At 37.1% G+C, this 16,483-nt stretch overlaps 1 protein-coding gene across 8 annotated transcripts in view; it reads left to right on the top strand.

Annotated features, from left to right (window-relative positions):
• The window catches only part of PPARG (peroxisome proliferator activated receptor gamma), a 198,799-nt gene that overhangs the window by 117,981 nt on the left and 64,335 nt on the right, over positions 1–16,483 (top strand). The window lies entirely within an intron of this gene.

Here is a 16,483-nt window from a genome sequence, read left to right as displayed (position 1 = left end):
GTAAAGTCTCTTCCAGATATGGCTATTGGGGACATGGGGGCATTTATGTAAGGGTAAAATTGCTCTTCTAGTTTGTGTTCCAAGTCATGTTTGTTTTAATATTATCATGTGTACACTCCAGTATTTTAATGCTTAGCTTGCTACTATGGTGTTCACTTAAAAACATATTCAGAACCTTAAAAAAGGAAATCTAAGCTAATCTGTATTTTATCTCTGTGCATGGCTTCCATTTCCTGAATTTTAAGCGTTAAAAATATATTTTAAAAAAAAATCTTGTTCATTTTATTTCCTGAGTTTGCATACATTTCCCAAGAAAATGTAGGGCTCTTTAGACTTGAAGGATCACTTATTCCTCCTTTCATCTTGTATGTTACAGATCTCTCTTAACTGTTTTTATCTCTCTTATAGCACTTTTATTCCTCTTGAAGTACTCTCAGCTCTTTCCTGTTCTACTTTGAAATCTAGATAATTGTGTGTGCACTTTAGCTCTCCCAAAGAATTGTAAGCTCCCAGAGTATGGGACCAAGTGATGCTCTTCTTTAGATTTCTTAGGATACCTCCTAGCATAGTGCCTAATGCATTGTAGAAGAATAGCCTGTCGGAACATTGAAAAATATCTGTTCCAAGCATCACATTTTACGCATGAAGAAAATGAGGTCCCTAAAACAGTAAATGCCTATTGCATGCTAAATAAGCGATTATCTATTACTTCCCTTTAGATATGTCAGAATCGGATGCTTCTTTTCAATATTTCTTTCTTGGCCATTGCAAAGTATAATTTCTGTGGCTCCTTCTATTGGGAGTTTCTTAGCATAGCCTCTACTGTTCGGTATTGTCTCATATCGATGTCTATATTTCTGTTCGTTTTCTTTTCCTCTTCTCATAGATTCTATGTAAAAATAGATTGTTAACTAGTGTGATTCATGTTTTATAATATAAGTGCTAAAGCATTAAAATTAAATCACTTAATTGCCGAAATGGATGGCTTTACATTTTAACCTTTTAATTTTCCTGGAAGCCTTAAGTTTGGACATATTAATCATAGTTTTTAAAATATCAAACTTATTAAAAAATAGTAAAAAATTGTTTCCTGAAATACTATTTTATTACAGTCATTTGATTCAACATATATTTATATCATCTAAGCCTCTTAACTAGGAGTTTTGTTTTATTCCATAAAATGCTGTTATTCTGTTTTTCTGCAAGCCGTAAAAATTGTTGCTATCTTTCTTCGGTTATTAATTTAGCCTGCCTCAGGACAAAATGCCCTGGCTATACTGTGAAATAGTTCTTGAATCAAAATTTGATAGTTTTGTCTATTTGAAAAGAACATGTCTAGAATGCAGTACAACAAATATCAACAAATAGGTTAACTGAGAGGCAAGTACCATTTGTGGTGAGGATGGTTATGTGATTCAAGTTAGTTTTCATTCTGTGCTAATCTCTATTTTTATGCTTTGAATTTACCCTGAGTTTAATTTTTTTTTTGAGTCTCAATTACCTCTAAAAGAATGATGTAGTATTTTTATTCCTAATTAACATAATATAGAATAGAATTATTAGCAATTAAAACATTTTATTTTATACTAATAATTTAACCCTTGTCTTCTAGAGTCTCTGGCTACTTCTTCATAAGCACTGCTTCTTTATTCAAAATGTGAGCTTCTAATGGCCAAAGACCTATGATTGTTACTCCTATTACATTTTGTAAATGACCCTTAAATAATTACTTCACTCCTTCCAAAACAGACAAAAATAAATTGGGTATCTGATCATCATTAGCCAAGGCCAGCAGAGTTGAAACACTGTGGAGAAGAGGTATTTCACCTGGGTACTGTAGTCCACTTAGTTGCTCCTTCTTCCTCATCACAGGCAAAGTGAAATTGGGGGTTGTTGCAAATGGCTGGGTACTGCTACTGAAGATAAGTAGCACATTTAGTGTGAATGACTCAGATATCTAGGTAGATTGAGTATATTCATGAGATTAAAGTCTCCACTGCACTTAGCCACTATGCCCAAAGAAGACTTCCATACTTTTTCCAAGGCCCCATCATTGCTGTGACCCCTTTATATTATTCCCTTTTCTTTTTTTATCAAGAGCTCCTCAAGCAACCCCAAGTAACCTCATGCTGGCTCTGAAACCATTTCCACTAGTAGAAATTGGCAAGATCGAAAGGAAGCTTCCACAAGCTCAAGCTGAATATGCCTTCTGCTTTTAGTGCCAGATCTAGTCCTGTGTGAATTCTACAATTTTAAGTTGTTGCACCAGAGCCTTGAAAGATGATGACACACTTGTCCTTTGGAGCTGATTGAGCAAGAAATATGCCTTAGAGACATGATAAATGCTGCAATAGACAATCCTTCAAAACGAGTCTCTCCTAAGATAGGAGTGAGTGAGTGATTGCATACTATTTTTATTGAGTGATACTTACTTAATCTGTGGTTACGTAGCTCCAGGCAACCATAGACTCAGAAACATTTAGATAACTGACCAAAGTTTTTACCTTTTCAGAAGTTTAAAGGGATCTTTGTAGTACCAGGGAACATAAGGACAAATCCTGTCTTGGCCACATATTTGCTATGTCAATTTGAGCACCTCATTTTACTTCTCTGGCCTTCTGTTTCCACACAGAATACACAGGATTAATGTGAGGATTAAATGACACAGTATTTGTAAAAGTAGATCTAAAGCACTATCTGGAGTTACTGCTTTAGTCTTGTGGCATTAATCACGTGTGGATAGATAAGAAGGCTCTGATTTAAAAACAAAACAAAACACCCTAAATTTGAAGCACTTTCTGGAATATGGGAAAATAAAAACTCCAGAACTCTTTATTGCACAAGAGTAAGTGGCAGTTATGTGAATGAAGTGAGGCATCTGCATGATCTCCTGAGTGAGTGTTTTAAGAAGGAGATGATCAAGCTTAGAGAAAGAATCTTCGTGTCTAAATTTTTTAATGATGAAATTATCTTTCACTTTCATTAGTATTTATGAAGAAATTGAAATTATTCTTTGAGCCTAAATAAGAGTGACAATTACATGTTTTCTTCTCAGAGGCACTGAGAAACTGTCTTAGATTATAATGGTTTTTATACACTGAGGTAGAAGTCCAGAAAAAGATTTGCATTACTGATACAGCTCTGATTGATTGATTGATTGATTGATTGATATTTTGAGACAGAGTCTCACTCTGTTGCCCAGGCTAGAATGCAGTGGCATGATAATCACAGCTCACCACAACCTCAACCTCCCTGTGGTCAGTTTATCCTCCCACCTCAGCCTTACTAGTAGCTGGAACTACAGGCATACCCCACTATGCCCAGCTAATTTTTGTAATTTTTGTAGAGACCAGATTTCACCATGTTGCCCAGACTGGACTTGAACTCAGTGCCTTGAGTAATTCTCCTGCCTTGACCTCCCAAAGTGTTGGGATTATAGGCATGAGCCACCAAAGCCCGCCCCTGAATTCCATAATTTCACATGTGATTAGAATTTAAGATTTTTTTTCTTGAATATTAGTATCGTCTGTATTAACTTTTTTCTGAGTATGGCTCTAGCTTTATCATTTACTTAATTAACCTCTTCATCACCAGAACTTTGCAGATTTTATAGATTTCTAGACCCTGAAAATCACTTTTTCTGAAAACTGTCATTTGTCTCATATTTTCCTCCAAAATTATGAATTATAGTAAACACCTGAAAGAAATGTCATTTACATGAGCTGTTTACAAGACAATACGGGGTTTCATTTTTAATTTTAGTTTTTCCTGCTATCTCTAAGGAATACAACTTGTCTTGAAAGCTCCCTGACAGCAACTATTCATTTAATCTGCCAATTGCAGTATAAAACATGAGTCATTAAATGAAGACAATTTTTATACCTCTCATAGAGGTTGTCGTATATTACTATTTTTGTCAGCATTCTCACAACTTTGCTAGAATAACAGTGGGGAAATTCTAAAATCTTCATAGCTCTTGTATTAGCCACATATTCCTTGAGTCAGAGGAAATCTGAGCAACGTAAATTTGTTCATTGTCTTAGATCAACAAAAGTGGTTCAGAGCTTCTGTGCTGCTAACTCCCTTTGGACATTTAGAGGTTGTCCAGTAAATGCCTCATATCCATCTACTAGTGCTGAATATTTGTGAAAATATAAGTGATAATGAATTAGACTCATTTGAATGGAATTAAGTTTCTATAAACTTCTACCAGATTGTCTTTTTTTGTTGGGTTTTTTTTTTTTTTTTTTTTTTTTTTTGGTAAATGCAGTTTTGCACCTGTAACTAATTTAGAGACGCAGAAATTGCACATGTAACTGATAGCAACCGCCATCCAACTCTCACAACTTCGGAATCAATATCACGTGGCTATTTGAGTACACATTTGTTTTAAACTGTGTAATTTTTATTTGAGCAAGGGATTGCCAACACAAGATCAAGGTTCCCACAAGTGGTAAATGGCACTTGTGGTTAACACTGTAAAGCATATTTAAAACAGACAACTGTTAATAGCCTACAAGGGAGTTATTCCACATCACCTCATGACAGGTTTTTGTATGGCCTGTTAGCTGACTTTCTAAATGAGAAATTCTGCCATCCATTGCAAACTGCCAGTGGTCCTAAAATGCCTATCTTTATTATCAACTAATAATATTTATTGAGTGTCTGTTTTCAAGGCACCATAGTGAGTGCTGTGAAATCTAGACACTTTTTCCCTGGCTTTCAAAGCTCTTTATAATCTGGGTATACTTTTTATATTTTACCTTATTTCTCACCACATTCCAGGCATTAGCCTGCCCTGCTCTGTTCACATGTCTCTTTGTCCCAAGCATAAGCCAGACTCACCCTTGTTCCAAGCCTGTTCTGTCCTGGAATGCCTTTCCTAATTCTTCCACCTTTTCAAATCCTCCCTGTCCTTCAAGGTCAGCTTCAAGGAACCTCTACTCCGTGAAGCATTCTCTGAATACATTGCTGTTCGTTGCTCCCTCTCTCCTCTAAACTGAAAATATGTTCAGAATATCTGTCTTCTGCCTCCTCCACTGCCTTCAGCCTGGTCCAGGCCACGGTCTGTGCCTGGATACCAGTCTCTTGATGGGTTTTTCAGCTTCCATCTTAACCTCCCAACAGACTAGTCTCGACCAGTGACGCAGAGGGATGCTGCTAAAATGTGAGTCAGATCCGTCACTCCACCCATCCCCACCTCAACTGACTCCTCTGGTCCTGTCTCTCTCCTCTCTCTCTTCCACCTACTCTGCTCCAAGCATGCCAGCCTCTTTGCTGTTCCTCCCGCATTCTAGATGTTCTCCAGCCTTCGTGTACCTGCCCTACCTCTTGTTCCTGTCCAGGACCCTCTTCCTCTGGCATCCTATGGGGTACCTCTGTCAACTCCCTGTAATAAACTTGGCTCAAATCTTACCTTCGAGTGAGGATGACCTTGGCCTTCCCCATCCTAGGATAGGAGAATTACCTCTCCTCCCCACTGCCCTTCCTCTTCTACTCTACAATTTCTTATTTAAAAAGCATTTATCATCTTCTAACATGCCAGGTAATTTATTGATGTATTGTATTTATTGCTTATTGTCTGCTTCATCTCCCTGGAATGTTAACCCCATGAAGGCAGAGATCTTTGTCTAGTTTGCTCACTCACTGATATATTCCAAATACCTGAATAGTAGTGCTCATTAATACTTGCTAAATGAAAGAATCGAATCCTCTAACATTTATGGCTTCTATCACACAATTTAGCCCTAAGTTAGAACTGTCTGGTACTGTTTCCTGTTTTATATATTCCCTAAGCCAAATTACATAGTCACTGAAGAAAAGATCCATGTTTTATTTTGTATTCCACAAATGACAGACACATAATAAGTATAATAAGTTCTTGTTGACTTATTAATACCAAGCTGATCTCCTCCTAAGGTCAGATACTGGAATATATTTAGCAAATAAAAACAAAATTTTAGTGTATGTTAAATATTATTCTAAAACCAATGCTAATATAAACAAACCAAGTACTGGGTATGCTGCAAATCAAGCACAAATATGTTTTGAATTATCTGTTAGAGTTATTTGTACCATGTCCTTCCGTTAGTTTGAATAGCATTCATTAAATATCATTTGAATATTAATTTTAACATCATGTGTTTGTGAGTTACCCAGATCCCTGGCTTCTTCTGCAAATCTTCCTACCTTTTGATACTTCTATTATTCATTCATTTGAACCTCCAAAACACTTATTCGCTAGCAGTGTTTAAAAAAGAGTAGCTTATTGAATTAGCTGATATCTAACATATAAAGCACTTAATGTATTAATTCCCTGATGTGTAATAGGTGCCAGACATGTCAGTCCTGTCTTCTTCTCATCTTTAAAATGGAAATTAATACAGATTTTCATTATCCATGCTATCTAAAGTTTTCTATTACTGTGGTTAATGTGGTTAATTAAGCTGGACTTGTTTACTCTCAAACTTTTTCCTTAGCATTTTTTCAGAATACTTAGGTATTATCTGATATATCCATATTATTAATCTTAGTTCCAGAATAAAGAAACCAAGGTTCAATTACTTGTTTTGGCAAAGAGCCAGTGGTAAAACTAAGTAACAAAACAGGGATTTTAATATTTTCCACATGTTCCAAACAATGTGAACATTGTGTCTCCCCTTATGTCTTTTAAGTCAGATCTTTAGGAAAAAGTAAAATATTCTCATTATTCTTACTAGTTTGTTTGCATTAGCAATTAAGTATGCTTGATGTTAGATCGCTAGATATTGTCTTACTATTGTCAACACTTTAACTAAAGCCCTGCCTTTAGTTTTGTAAATAAAATTATAGACCTATTAGATAGATTGGGCAAGTTTCCTTGGTGAATTAAAATATGATGCCAATAAGAACCAAATTGAGTTTGATATGGGATGGTGAGATTTGCATAGAAATCTTCACATTTGCAAAGAGATCTTGCTGTTGATACAACCACATTTCTAGCCACAGTTACCCAAGATATGTAAACATTTAGCTCAAGAGAAACCAATTCAATTTTCAGTTATATGCCATATACAAAATCTAATCACCTTTGCTACTATATACACTTAGTATATTTCTTAAGCAGTATCATGTAATATAAAGGGCACATTGATGACAGCGACATGTATCTTTTTCTTGGGATTTCAATTCGAATGACCATCCAAATCTTAATCCCAATGGCTATGCATAATTCCAAACTTAATCTCTACCAGAAAGCTATCTCTGATTATTTTAGGACATGTTAGTGTCTGTCTTTCTCACATTTCTAAAGTACTTACTATTTCTATCACAAGTCATGTCTCTGTACTTCCTTCTACTACTAAATATCTCACCTTTGTAAGCCTCTCAAGAACTACAGTATTATGTGTTTTTGTGAGGCCTAAAAAAATACCTTACCCATAGTATTAGGTGATTAGTTACCTTGATTTGAGGTTTTAGATTACTGGTTGAACATTCACTGAGCTGAAGATATAGAGAAAGAAAAATGCTGAAGAAAACTAAAATCAGGAGGTTTGGGAAAGAGAAACACTCTAGTAAAATATGATGGTGACTTTCAAGAAGCAAGGTTTATAAAATAGATTGTTGATACAAAGAAAATACCGTTTTTAAAAATTGGTAGCTTGAATGGATTTAACCCATTAGCTTTATTTAATTTAAATGGAATGCCTCAAAAGACAACTCAGCTTATCCAAACATAGTAACTTCCCAAATACAAGACTTTTGATGTAGGCATTTGAATTTGGAAAAAACAAATTGTTGCATTGATTAAAAATGCAATGTCCTTGTAAAGCAGAATAGACCTTACATACAAGCTGAATAATTGTAAAGCAAAAATAAAACTTTTACTACTGGCCGGGCGTGGTGGCTCACGCCTATAATCCCAGCACCTTGGGAGGCCAAGGCCAGTGGATCACGAGGTCAAGAGACCGAGACCATCCTGGTCAACATGGTGAAACCCCATCTCTACTAAAAATACAAAAATTAGCTGGGCATGGTGGTGCGCGCCTGTAGTCCCAGCTACTCAGGAGGCTGAGGCAGGAGAATTGCTTGAACTCAGAAGGCAGAGGTTGCGGTGAGTCGAGATCGCGCCATTGCACTCCAGCCTGGGTAACAAGAGCGAAACTCCGTCTCCAAAAAAAAAAAAAAAAAAGCCTTTTACTACTTACTGACTCTTTTATTTTATTTTTTTGGGACAGAGTCTCTGTCACCCAGGCTTGAGTGCAATGGCGCCATCTCAGCTCACTGCAACCTCTGCCTCCTGGGTTCAAGCAATCCTCCCACCTCAGCCTCCCGAGTAGCTGGGATTACAGGCACCTACCACCATGCCTGACTAATTTTTATATGTTTAGTAGAGACAGGGTTTCACCATGTTGGCAAGGCTGATCTCAAGTGATCCACCTGCCTCAGCTTTTCAAAGTGCTGGGATTACAGGTGTGAGCCACTGTGCCCAGCCTACTTTACTCTTTTAGATAAAATGTACACCCTTTGAATTTTTACTTCCACCATTTACACTGATTTGAAGTCCTTGGTTGAATGTGTATTTAGCCTTCATTGTGCAAGGAAACAGGTTACAAAAACAGATAGTTTATTAAAATATTTTTATTGGTTTTTTTAAAATAATGATTTTAATACAGTTATTTCTCTCTTTCTTTGTTGTTCTTTTTATAGAGACAGGGTCTGGCTATGTTTCCCAGAATGGTTTTGAACTCTTGGCCTCAAGTGATCCTCCCATCTTGGCTTCCCAAAGTGCTGGGATTACAGATATGAGCTATCATGGCCGGTCTTAATACTGTTTCATAAATTCTGAATGGAATAATTTTTAAGTGAATATCCTAAAATTCTATGTCAATACTTTTAACAACTGGAAGAGTTTTTGTTGGCTTATTTGGTTTGTCTGCATGTTTCCTTCTGTCATCTCCCACTCCTAGGACCCATATGGAACATTGTCTCTTAATTAACCCTTTTATTGAAGTATAATGTACGTAGAGAAAAATGCACAAATCATTTTCACAGGTGAACATACCTGCGAAATTAGCACCCAGACAAAAAAGAACAATACCAGCATCCCAGAAGCCCTCTGACTACTCTAAATTTCTAACTTGTTGATAAGTTTTGCCCGGTTTTAAATTTTATGTAAATAGAATTATACATTGTTTGCTCTTTTGTGTCTGGATTCTTTTGCTTAGCATTTATTTGTGAGATTAATCACACTATTGAATGTAATTGTACTTCATTCGCATTACTGTTTAGTGTTTCACTGAATAAATATATCACAATGTATTTATCCTGCTGTTGATGGGCATTCAGATGGTTTTCAGTATTGCAGATAGTACTACTATGAACATTGTTCTATAGGTCTTTTAGTGAACAAGCGTGTGCATTTCTGGTAGCTATATGCTTCAGCCAATAATAGAGTGTGTTGAGCTTTGAGAGATGTTGCCAATAGTTCAGAACAGGGCTCTAGAAATCTATACTTTTACCAGGAGTGTGTGAGTGTTCTAGCTCTTCCATACCATCACTGGTACTTGGCATTCTTTGTCTTTTTCACATTAGCCATTCTGGTGGGCCTGTTGGTATCATATTCTAATTTTAATCTCCTCTTTTCTGATGTATAAAAAATTGAGTACTTTAAAAAGTATTTGTTGTCATTTGGCTATCCTTTCTTGTGAAGTACCTGTTCAAGTCTTTCACCCATTTTTATATTGAGTATTTTAGGTAAACATTCTAAAGCATACCTTGTCAGATACATGTATTGTAAATATCTTCTCTTACTCTGTGTGCTTTTTCACTTACTTAATAAACAGACATTTCCAATTTAATATAGTCTGATACACTAGATTTTTCTTTTAAGAAAAATGTAAGTAAGTGCTTTTTGTATCCTTTTGAAGAAAGCTTTGCCTACTCCAAGGTTGATAAACTGGGTTAGTTTTTATTTTAAAAGTTTTCTGGTTTTATATTTCACATTTAGATCCGTAATCCACACAGAATTGATTTTTGCTTATGTTGTAAGGTAAGGGTTTATCTCTTTCCCTTTGGATATCCAGTTGACCTACTTCATTTATTGAAAAGATTATCATTTCCCTGCTACCCAGCAGTGACATTTTTGTCATAAACCAGGTGACCATATAGGTCTGGAATTTATTCTGGACTTACTCTTCTATTGTATTGGTCTATGTTTCTATTTTTGCACCAATTAAGATTATCTTAAGTACTGTAACTTTATAAGTAGTTTGATATCTGGTAGTATAAATCTTCCAGTGTTTCTCTTCTAAGATTGCCTTGCCATTTGGCCTTTTGAATTTCCATATAAATTTTAGACTCAGCATATCATCAGTTACCACACAAAAGTGCTGGGATTTTGATTGGAATTGTTCTGTATCTGTAAATAAATTGGGAGATAATTGAAAGCTTTACAAAATTGAGTCCATGAACATGGACTGCCTTTTCACTTACTTTAAAAAAATTTTTTCAATAGTATTTTTGGGTTTTCATTGTAGAGATCTTACATATATTTTTGTTAGATTTTTGTTCCTTAGGTATTTGATTGTTTTGATGCTGTTGCAAAAATAATTTTTCATTTTCATTTTCTACTTGTTGCTGCCTTATAGAAATATAATTGGTTTTTGAATATTGGCCTTGTACCCAGCAACTTTGCTAAATTATTTTACTAACTATAATGGATTTTTTGTGGATTTTTAAAAACACAGTCTGCCTGGCACAGTGGCTTATGCCTAAAATCCCAGAATTTTGGAAAGCCAAGGTGGGTGAATCACTTGAGTTCAGGAGTTTGAGACGAGCCTGGCCAACATAGTGAAATCCTGTCTCTACTAAAAATGCAAAAAAAAATTAGCCAGGCGTGGTGGCATGCATCTGTAATCCTAGCTACTTGGGAGGCTGAGGCAGGAGAATTCCTCAAACCTGACAGACGATGCTGCAGTGAACTAAGATAATGTCACTCCACTCCAGCCTGGGCAACAGAGCAAGACTCCGTCTCAGAAAGAAAAGAAAAAGAAACAAAAACGAACAGCAAAAACAAAAAACACAGTCATGTCATCTGTAAGTAATGTTAGTTTTAGTTTTAGTTTTTCTTTTCCAATTCTTCTATGTGTTTTTCCTTTGCTGCACTGGATGGATCTCCAGTACAGTGGTAAGTAGAAGTAATGACAGTATCATTACCTTGTTGGTAATCTCAAGAGGAAAGCTTTAAATATTTCCCCATCAGGTATGATGGCCACTCTAGGACGTTTGTTTATTTGTTTGGTTTCTATAGATATTCTTTAGCAGACTAATGAAGTTCCCTCTCCTTCCTAGCTAAGAGGCTTTTTATTTTTAAAAAAATTATGAATGAGTGTTGAATTATATCAAATGCTTTCATGTAGTTTGTTGTGGTGGTGGTTGTTTTTGAAACAGGGTCTCACTTTGTCACCAAGCTGGATCATGGCTTACTTGCAGCCTCAACCTCCTGGGCTCAAATGATCCTCTCACCTCAGCCTCTTTGAGTAGCTGGGCCCTCAGCACATCACCATACCCAGCTAATTAAAAAAAAAAAAATTGTAGAGACAGGATCTCACTATGTTGTCTAAGCTGGTCTTGAACTCTTAGGCTCAAGTGATCCTCCCACCTTGGCCTCCCAAAGTGCTGAGATTATAGAAGTGAGCCACCGTACCCAGCATAGAATATTTTTTATAGTGCTTAGGAGAAAGACTGAAAGTATGAAAAGTGTCTGCTATGTATACTTTAATATCGCATTGTAATACATTTTAAGCTATTATATACTATAACTAGTGAAAATCTTCAAATCGGCTCATAACCACTAGTGATCTGGCTGTATCTGTTTTGACACTTTTGTTCTCAGTGTCTGTTTAGCTTAAGACCCTTGTCTTCTCATTAAGAGTGCTTGGCACAGTATATTTAAAACATAATTTCAAAAGAACATAGATTATTACATGGTTTTGCCATACTAAACAACTCTGAGTAAGAAAGTGGCTTTCCTCCTATGGTAATTCCAAGCTATTAGAAAACCTTCAGTAGTAAGATATGATTAAAAACCCTGACTCTGTCTGTCTTTTCCCAGTTGCTGGAAGTCCTTTATAATATTTGAGGGTGGCCACGGCAGGGAAATGGTGCTCTGGCAGATCTGTGGTGGCGCCCTCCTTTCTGAGTCGTTACACACTGTTCTGGATCATTCCTTGCATTTTTACTTTTCCTCTCCTCTCTCCCATTTTCATTCCCCTATCACTGTGAAGCCAAAACCAAAATGTGGAGGGGGAGCTAGCCAGGGAAAACATTCCAGCTTCTTTTTTCTGACCTAAACACCATTCTTCTTCTTTTTTATGTTTTAATTAATAACTTTATTTTTTAGGGCAGTTTTGCGTTCAGAGCAAAATTGGTCAGAAAGTACAAAGAGTTGCCATATACTTCCTGTTCCCCACCATGTACAGTCTTCCCAGTATCAACATCCTGCACCCAAGTGGTACGCTTGTTAACAGTCAATAAAGCCCATTGACACATCGTTATCACCTGAAGTCCATAGTTTATGTTAGGATTCACACTTGGTGCTGTACATTCTCCGGGTTTGGACAAATGTGTAGGTACACATATCCACCATTGTAGAGTCGTCACACAGAACATTTTCTCTGCCCTAAAAATCCTCTGGGGTCCAACTGTTCATCTCTTTCTCCCCCTAACTCCCGACTACCACTTATCTTTTTCCTGTCTTGATAGTTTTGCCCTTCCCAGAATGTCATATAGTTGGAACCATACAATATGTAGCCTTTTCAGAGTGACTTCTTTTACTTGTCAATATGCACTTAAGGTTCCTCTATGTCTTTCCATGGCTTGATAGCTCATTTCTTTTCAGCACTGAATAATATTTCATTATTTGGATGAGCCACAGTTTATCCATTCACCTACTGAAGTGTGTCTTGGTTATTTTGAAATTTGGGCAATTATGAATAGAAATGCCATAAACACCTCTGTGTGTGGGTTTTGTGTGGACTCAAGTTTTCAGTTAATTTGCAAAAATACCAAGGACTGTGATTACTGGATCATATGGTAAGAATATGTTTAGTTTTATAAGAAATGATCACACTGTTTTCCAAAGTGGCTGTGCCATTCATCAGCAATGAATGAGAGTTTCTGTTGCTCCACATCCTCAGCAGTATTTGGTGATGTTAGTGTTTTAGATTTTGGCCATTCTATTTGTAGTGGTATCTCATTGTTTTAATTTGCAATACTCTAATGGCATATGACGTTTAAGATCTTTTCACATGTTCACATGCCATCTGTATATCTTCTTGGATGAAGTGTCTCGTCAGATCTTTTGCTCATTTTTTAAATTGGCTTGTTCCCTTTCTTATTATTGAGTTTTAAGTGTTCTTTGTATAGGTTAGATAACAGTCCTTTATTACAGCGGTCCCCAACCTTTTTGGCACCAGGGACTAATTTCATCAAAGACCATTTTTCCATGGACTCAGGTGGGACAGGGATGGTTTGGGGATGAAACTGGTCTACCTCAGATCATCAGGTATTAGGTTCTCATACGGAGGGTGCAACCTAGATCCCTTGCGTACACAGTTCACAGTAGGGTTTGTGCTCCTATGAGAATCTGCGGCCACTGATCTGCAAGGAGGTAGAGCTCAGGCTCATCAGCAGCTTACCTTCTGTAGATCCTGATTCCTCCCATGCCATGGACTGGTACTGGTCCGGACCTGGAGGTTGGGAACCACTGCTTTATCAGATGTGCCTTTTACAGATATATTCTTAGTCCTAATTAGATTATCATCTAATTAACATCGCTCCTTAGAAATGCATGAAGGTACTTTTAGCAGAGGAACAAAGCTTGAGCTAGTTTGACCATACTGAATTTTTGCTGAGGAAGCAGAAGAAATGGTTCTATGGGTGAGGGTATAATCCTGTAATCTTTTCCGTGTCCTGATACCTCAGGACTAGCATAAGCAAACTTTCTAGACAAGATGTGGCTCATGCAAGAGAAAATGTGCTTTTTAAAATGAACATGGGCCCAGCATAGTGGCACATGCCTGTAATCCCAAGACTTTGGGAGGCTGAGAAGGGAGGATTGCTTGAGCCCAGGAGTTTGAGACCAGCCTGGGTAACATAGTAAGACCTTGTCTCTCAAAAAAAAAAAAAAAAAAAAAAAATCAAAAAATCAAAAAATTAGATGAATGTGGTGGTGCATGCCCTGTGGTCTCAGCTACTTGGAAGGCTGAAGTAGGAGAATCACTTGAGTGCAGGGGGTCAAGGCTTCAGTGAGCCATAATTGTGCCACTGCACTCTAGCCTGGGTGACAGAGCAAAATCCTGCCTCAAAAAATAATAATTTAAATAAAATATAATAATTTAAAAAATGGTCTTTCTAATACCCTTTGTTGATCTGAATTTGAAAATTTTCTGTGAGGCCTTCTGGCTTATTATAAAGAAATTTGCATGTAAGTATACATATTAGAATGTTTCAATCTCAAAGCTATCAATGGGAAATCAAACCACAGAAACATCGAATTTGGTTTTTAATATAGTCTAAGTAGACAACAAAATGAAAATACGTTTGTTTATATTGAAGAAGCAAATGATGCACCAAAGAATTCATTTCTAATCTTTTTTTTTTTTTGAGATGGTGCCTTGCTCTGTCACCCAGGCTGGAGTGCACTGGCGTGATCTTGGCTCACTGCAACCTCTGTCTCCCAGGTTCAAGCGATTCATTCTCCTGCCTCAGTCTCTTGAGTAGTGTGACTACAGGCGTGCGCCACCACGCCTGGCTAATTTTTATATTTTCAGTAGAGACAAGGTATCATCGTGTAGGCCAGACTGGTCTCAAACTCCTGACCTCTGGTGATCCTCCCACCTCAGCCTCCCAAAGTATTGAGATTACAAGCGTGAGTCGCCACGCCCGGCCTCTGACCGTTTTCTTAATTCACGGTGTCCATAATAAAAGATTCTGTATTCACAGAAATCATGACAGAATGTAAACTCTAGCCCCAATACCTGTTTAACATTGGGCAAGTCACTTAACCTTTGTATGTCTAATATTTTTAATCTGTTAGGTGGTAATAATTGTATATTACAACATAGGACTATTTGCAGTAAGTGCTTAACAATTGTTAGCTATTCTTACTAAATTGTATTTCTGCTGATGGGTTCCAGAATCTTTTCCTCCTTTACTAAACAAAACTTCAGGGATACTATGTGAAGGAAAAGAAGTGAGTTAGTAGGATTTATTTTTTAAATGCTTGAGTCAAAAGGAGAGCCATTTGTTGCTCAAGTATCAAAACTGTTTTCTGATTTTTCTTTCATTTTACTTGAAACTACATTAAAATTTTCTCCAATTTTACAGATGATTGCATGATACTTCCTTTTAAGAGGATGGTAACACATGCAAGGAATGGACTTACTCCCTCTGTTAGGAGAAATCATGGAAAGATACTACAATTAAAAGCTATTTAATTTTAGCTTAATTTTTACCTGTATCTAAATAACACTTATACATAGCTTTAAAAACCAGATTGTGTACAGCTTTCAGTGAAGAAGAGATCCTCAGTCCCACAGCTAAATCTCACTCCTCATAGGCAATGATTTCAACTCTTTCACATATTTCTTCTGGCATTTACCTTCCTATCTCTAGAATAACATACTTACACTATTGGCCAGGCGTTGGTAGCTCATGCCTGTAATCCCAGCACTTTGGGTTAGCCAAGGTGGGCAGGTCATTTGAGCCCAGGAGTATGTGATCAGCCTGGGTAACATGGTGAAACATCGTGTGTACAGAAAATACAAAAATTGGCCACCGGTGGTGGTACAGGCTTGTGGGCCCAGCTGCCTGGGAGGCTGAAGTCAGAGGATTGCTTGAGCCCAGGAGTTTGGCTCTACAATGAGCTGTGATCGCATATTACAGCACTTCAGCCTGGGCAACAGAGTGAGACCTTGTCTCAAAATAAAATAATAATAATACTATTATTTTTTAAATTATATTCTTATCCATTGACTTCTTACTGTGTAAGATAATAATTTAGACCTTTTACTACCATACTCCCTTTTCCAAACCACACACTCCTCCCTGCCCTCCATCTTCACAATTCAGTTACTTGTAATTTGGAGTTAATTCAGTTGTCTGTGCTTACATTGTAATAACTGAAAGCGCTGCTTAGGGTTGAGCCAAGCAGCTTGCTATGATTCTGTTTCCTGTCCTGCTTAGCTGTGTACTTTTCCGGAGTTAATTTTTTTTTTCACTTAGTCATTGCTCATTTTGTTGTGGTTTCTTGCTATGTACTCATCACTAACTTATCCTCAGACTCTCTGATAGAGTGGTTAAAAACTCCTCTCAAAGTGGTCAGACATATCAGGCATTCTGGTTTCTCAGGTGATCCCACCTGGCCTTCTTCTTCCTATGTCTTCTATAGGCTGCTCTGCATCTGTAGCCTGGGACCTCCTTCCACCTCTCTCCCGTGTTC

Source organism: Saimiri boliviensis, chromosome 8, assembly GCF_048565385.1.
Source record: "Saimiri boliviensis isolate mSaiBol1 chromosome 8, mSaiBol1.pri, whole genome shotgun sequence".
Lineage (NCBI taxonomy): Eukaryota > Metazoa > Chordata > Mammalia > Primates > Cebidae > Saimiri > Saimiri boliviensis.
The sequence above is the reverse complement of the archived record's forward strand: the minus strand, read 5'-3'. Positions and strand labels throughout refer to the sequence as shown.